Source organism: Peromyscus californicus, unplaced genomic scaffold, assembly GCF_007827085.1.
Source record: "Peromyscus californicus insignis strain IS unplaced genomic scaffold, ASM782708v3 Scaffold_11__1_contigs__length_118956290, whole genome shotgun sequence".
Lineage (NCBI taxonomy): Eukaryota > Metazoa > Chordata > Mammalia > Rodentia > Cricetidae > Peromyscus > Peromyscus californicus.
In genome coordinates, this window is record NW_026294402.1 from 80,440,587 (window position 1) to 80,446,586 (window position 6,000).

At 39.4% G+C, this 6,000-nt stretch overlaps 1 long non-coding RNA gene across 7 annotated transcripts in view; it reads left to right on the forward strand.

Moving 5' to 3' along the window:
• The window catches only part of LOC128096300 (uncharacterized), a 31,444-nt gene extending 25,669 nt beyond the window's left edge, over positions 1-5,775 (forward strand). For 4 of the 7 annotated variants that reach the window (XR_008213592.1, XR_008213594.1, XR_008213593.1 and 1 more), the window contains 2 exons: positions 890-1,080; positions 2,591-5,775. This is a non-coding gene — a long non-coding RNA (uncharacterized LOC128096300). The remainder of the gene's footprint in view (positions 1-889; positions 1,081-2,590) is intronic. The other 3 variants (XR_008213598.1, XR_008213601.1, XR_008213600.1) reach the window with 3 other exon arrangements.
• The last annotated feature ends 225 nt before the right edge of the window (positions 5,776-6,000 follow it).

Genomic DNA, 6,000 nt, shown 5'->3' on the forward strand with positions numbered 1-6,000 from the left:
ATTCAGGCACTTTAAATTACAAACAAGAGTGAAGAAATCATTATATTGTGACTTAACACTTCCATACACAGATCCACAATCATGGGCATTCTGACAATTTTCTTTCTCCAAAATAATCCTCTGTCCTATCTTTTAAAGATAACTGGTTAGGATCCTTGTATTGATTTTATGTCCCATTGACTGGTCACAACCTACAGTGTATAAAATATTGATTTTAGAATATTTATCCTTGTACCACCTATGTTTTTTCGTCCTGATTTAAAATGGTTCCTATCAGTGAGAAAAAAATCACCTGTCATGCTGGCCCACTTCAGTTAACTCTTGGGCCAGTCTAGACAAGAATGAATTTGCTCAAGGTCTCTCTTGTCCTAAAGTAAAGGGATTGGGAGGTTGTTTATTTAAAGTGTTAGGGAAGTGAACCATGAGCCTTGAATATACTAGGCTCTACCACCGAGCTATATCCTTAGCCCACTTGTAAGTATTTTTGACAGTTCCATGTAACTAGTAATGTCCACTTGTCCTACTATCCCATCAGACATTAGCCATGACAGGCAAGCATCATTTTGGGTTAGTGAGCCTTTCCCTACTGCAGCTCTCAGGCAGACTGAAGGGCTCTGAGCCTTCCCAACACCATACAGCACCACCGTGTTTGCTCTGTTCCTGGGCCAGACACAGTCGTGCAACTTCTTTTGTTCCCTGAGATTGTCCATGAAGGGGCATTTATGTGGTTTGTGTGTGTGTGTGTGTGTGTGTGTGTGTGTGTGTGTGTGTGTGTGTGTGCTCGTGCGTACATGCATGTGTTTAACTTGGTTGGGAGTTTTATTTTCCTGCTGTTCCTGAAACAATTTCATTTACTTTTATTTAACCAAGTCTTTTTGCTTGTATTCAGGAATTAAGATAAGAAGCTCATCTCAGGACTGTTTTTATGAGATGAATAAGTAAAAATCAAAGACAGGAAGCAGAAAGCCTTTGAGATGGTTCAACAGGAGAAAGTGCTGGCTACAGCCTGAGTTCAATCCCCAGACCCGCAGTGAAAGAAAAGAATAGACTTCTGAACGTTGACCTCCAACGTCCACATGGGTACTGTGGCACATGTACACTCAAACACACACACACACACACACACACACACACACACACACACACACACACACACAGAGAGAGAGAGAGAGAGAGAGAGAGAGAGAGAGAGAGAGAGAGAGAGAGAGAGAGAGGAATAAATACAACTTAAGAAAATGAGAAATAGGGTTGGTATTGGGGAGCTGCAATTAGGATGGTTGAAACATATAACTCATGTTAACAAGAGATACTGGTTGTCTTAGGATTTCTATTGCTGTGAAGAGACACCATGACCACAGCAACTCTTAAAAAGGAGAACATTTCATTGGGGCTAGCCTGCAGTTCAGAGATTTAGCCCATTACCATCATGGTGTGACATGGCGGAGTGCAGGCAGACATGGTGCTGAAGAAGGAGTTGAGAGTTCTCCATCTTGATCCAAAGGCAACAGGAAGTGAACTGGGACACTGAGAGTGGCTCGAGCATATAGGAGACCTCAAAGCCCACCTTCACAGTGACACACTTCCTCCAACAAGGCCATACCCACTCCAACAAAGCCACACCTCCTAATGGTGCCACTCCCTGTGAGCTTATGGGGGCCAGTTACATTCAAACTACTACACTGGTCTTATTTCCCCTCTCTTTTCTCTCCATTTATTCTTTTCTTTTACATATTTTATGTATTCTATCCATTTTGTGAGCTTGCCATATAGCAAGAATTGGAGTGAACATGCACACTTAAGGGATGATGATGGGCAGGCTCAATTATAGTGTCTTAATTAAAGCAGCACCTAAATCAGGTGTTTCTTAGGTCAGGCTCTTCTGAGGAGGAGCCTTGGAACTGTTTCAAAGTAAGGATGAAAGTATAAAGCAGCCCAAAAAGGGAGTGGGGGGGACTGATTTTAGTTTGAGTTTCCCTGGGAGCAAAGACTAATAAAGACACAGATGAGAATCTGGAGAGGAAGAGTGGGGTAAGAGAAAGGAAAATCAGCAGAAGTGTCCGTGAACTTCAAACAGCTGTTGTGGACACCTGGGCTGGAGGAATCTATAAAATGCGCTTCCAAATGTCTGTCCCAAGCATACATGGTGGAGCGTGTGCACAGACCCCTTCCTCACTGGGATCCATGATTGTGGATGTGTGTCTGTGACAGGGAGAAAGCTATGGGTGGAGAAAATGGAAGATGGATTGGACTGCCTGTTTTGTTTTGTTTTTCTCAGTGGGTGAGCATTCTTGTCTCAGAGCTATGACTGGGGTGGGATTGGGATGGGGATGCTAAATGTCTTACAGCATTTCCTAGACATTCACAACCTTCCTAATGCTGTTACCCTTCCATACAGTTCCCCCTATTGTGGTGACCCCCAACCATAAAATTACTTCTGTTGCTACTTCATAACTGCAATTTTGGTACTGTTATGAATCGTGATGGAGAGATCTGTGTTTTCCAAAGTTTTTAGGGGTCATTTGACCGTAAATGGGCCATGACCCACAGGTTGAGAACTGCTGCCCTAGATGTTTTTTGTTTTGTTTTTCAGTTCCTATGAAAGCTGAGCTCTGCCTACATTTTCTCAATCCCAGCCAGCGCCTCTTCCAGTGTGGACAGCTGCTTTCTACTGTCTAGCATAGGTAATGCATGTATGCTCAGTTTGCTCTGTGAATGTTCATTTCCTTCTGTGTTCTTTGTTGGAAAGATCTACCTGGGACTTTCTCCAGGTGTCAGTGTGCAGCTCTGAGCCACTCTGGTGTGGCTGTTTACTTTACTTAACAGTGGGAAAGACGCATATTAGCCTTTCCACAGGAACATGTGAAGAAATCCACTTGGTACACTTTTACAACTGCCTCCTAGGTCTTTTTATTCCTACTTTTTGTAAGTTTAAAAACTAGCCAGAATTATATCAATTTATTCATAATCAGTAAGCAAAAGAGACCAAACTGAGTCTCATAGTTACAGTGTTAAAAGCAGCTTATGTCCCAACACAAGAAAAATGTGGAAAGAAAAATGATTAACAATTTAAAAGCCAAATATAAAATTCAGGAGTAAAATTTATCAACAAAATAGGATTTCCTTATAATTTCCTCTCAAATTACATAACCAAGTTAGTATAATTTCCTTGTAATAAAGTAATTTGTGAGGAAGCAGTTTCTAGAATGGGTGAAAAATGTGTAAGAGATGAAATAGTCATTTCTAGAAATTATCACTGAATACTAACTTGTTCTTTCTTCTTTATATTTCCAGGTTCTACCTTTAAATGTCTAATTTACAATATGTCTCCCAGACATTGTAATTTAGATATTATATTCCTTTTCAAGACATAGAGATTAACTTCTCAGCAGATTCATCCTGTTACTGCCCAGTGTAGAAAGGTTCAGTTGTAAGCAATTGCTCAAATATGAGGTTCATGGGACTTAAGCGTTTTTCCAATAGCACCAAGAAAAAAGAACTCTTCCAACTAATAATTGAAAGACATGTGGTCATTCTCATTACTAGGGTGTGATTTGCAGTCTGGATTTTCTTCTCTTGGAACTCTGAGGTATGTAACCCATTCTTTGTGACTAACATGGCCTTCCAAAGAAATGCTTCTAAGGGTAGAATGCATTGACTTCATTTCAAAATTATCCACAGGAGTATGGATATATTTTTTCATTTAGAAGTTAGTTAGATATACAGAATTTCCAAGTCCCATGGAATTCAGTTTCAGCCTATAGATGCACAGGGACAATCACCTATAAAGTATACTGATGTCATCCTCAACCAGCTGCTTTATAAATGTATATCCGAAGATACAAGGAGTAGGAACATACACATTATATCTCTGATCTACAACGAGGAATAGTAAATTATACTTTATAATTAGAGTGTGAGACTGAATCATATTTTAGGGCGACTTCAGGGCTTGTTTCCTGAAACACATCCTTATTTAATACTTATAGCAATACATTTTGTATCAGTTTAATACCTTTCTTGCCTACCTATTCATCAGGACAAACTGTCCTCCAGACACAATCAGCATAGTGTTAAGTGTTGATGGTTCTGCGGTGCTGATGCTATCCATTGCTCTTATTGTACAATATTTCAACCTGGAATTATAGGAATATTAGAATTTTAAACTTAGAAGGAACTTCCAAAATTATCCACAGGAGTATGGATATATTTTTTTCATTTAGAAGTTAGTTAGATATACAGAATATTGATCAAAATAATGTCAAGTAATTTACATTTCTGTGGTGTGAATATCCCAGCATGGCAAATTTCAGGTATCCATATGGAGTCTTCATTGTTTTGTTTGTTTGTGTGTGTATGTGTGTCTACCACACAGATAAGATATATGCAAATAACATAAGAATCTTACACAATAGGTCAGAAGAGATATATTTTTCAATAAAACAGTATCCAAGGAGAATCATTATCTTGAAATCAACAATTTGCTAACTTGAAAGTTGCGTGTTGTTTTTTGCTGGTCACCACTAACAAATAGAAGCCAATCAAAAACAGGCTTAACTTCTATCATCCCTGAAAGGTTTGCTGTCACCTTGGAAGATTAATGTAATATTGTTACATCATACCACACAAAAGACCACATGCATGTACTAAGAAAGAGCAGAGATTCTTACCTTGGTATGACCAAAAGATTCTAATCATAATCAGCACATCTTGTAGGAATAATACAAAGGGAGTTGGAAGTGTAAGATCCACCTTGTCTCACTTGCAAGCATACCATTAACACAAATAATTTTTAAAAGATGTTTTCCAAGCAGCATAGAGTTTATAAAAAAAATCTGTATAACTACTATAATATTTAAAATGCCTTTTGGAACTTTACATATGTGCACACACACATATGTAGACATTACAATGAATGGGGGAATACTGTGCACATATACACTGCTATGTAGTTTTAAAGAATCAAGTGCTGTGTATTTCATTTAGTGTGCTCCAGATCAACTAGTCCAGAATGGACAAAGAAGATCTCTCTCCCTGTTCAGTTGATAGGAGCCGTACTCATTTCAAGACTTAAAACTGTTTGCTCTTCTGACTGTTGGAGGTGGTTTGTAAATGGAATGATTGCATGCCTCTGTGGTCTCCTGTTTTCTCACTAACTCACTGAACTCCCAACAAATGAAAGTTCTTGCTTCGTATTTATCACACCAGAACTGACGTTTTCAGCAAAGGGGTAAGTGAAACAGTCATATCTTTGTTCTCTGTCCATACTTGCCACGGAAGCCTTGGGGAGAAGGATGGCTTTGGAATGACCCACAGAGTTGTCTCTGAATGGGACAAAAGGAAGCTTCCTGCACTTTCCAGAATTCCAGCAGCTCTTTCATATACAATACTACTACGAACACCTGTCACTTGTCCCACCCCCTCTCTGCCCGATGACTCAAAAACAAAGATAAGTGAAGGCGACTGTGGTTGGAATGAGAAATGTCCCCCATAGGCTCCAGTATTTGCACACCTGGTCCCCTGATGGTGGAATTATTGATAATGTTATGGAATCTTTAGGAGGCAAGGCCTTGCTGGAGGAAGTAGATCACTGGGATGAGCTTTGAGGGTATATAGACTTGCCTCACTTCCTGTTCTCTCTCTCTCCTTCCTGTATGTGGATGGAAATGTGAGCATCCAGTTTCCTGCTCCCACAGTCATGCTGTACCTTTCCTACCATGATGGACTCTTTCCCTCTGGTGTTGTAAGCCAAAATAAACTGATTCTTCCTTAAGTTGCTTTTGATCATAGTATTTTATCACAGCAACAGAAAAGAAATTAATACAGTGAGTAGTGACTATTACCTAGGATCCCAGAGATCTTGCATCAAGAAAACTCTGAACATGGAATGGAAACTTAGGACATTGCACCCTCCCTTTGAAGGAAATAGAACCTAACAAAACTAAAATTGTCTTATTAAATTATCTGTAAGTTCATAAACTAGAAAATAAGGGCATAAAAAAC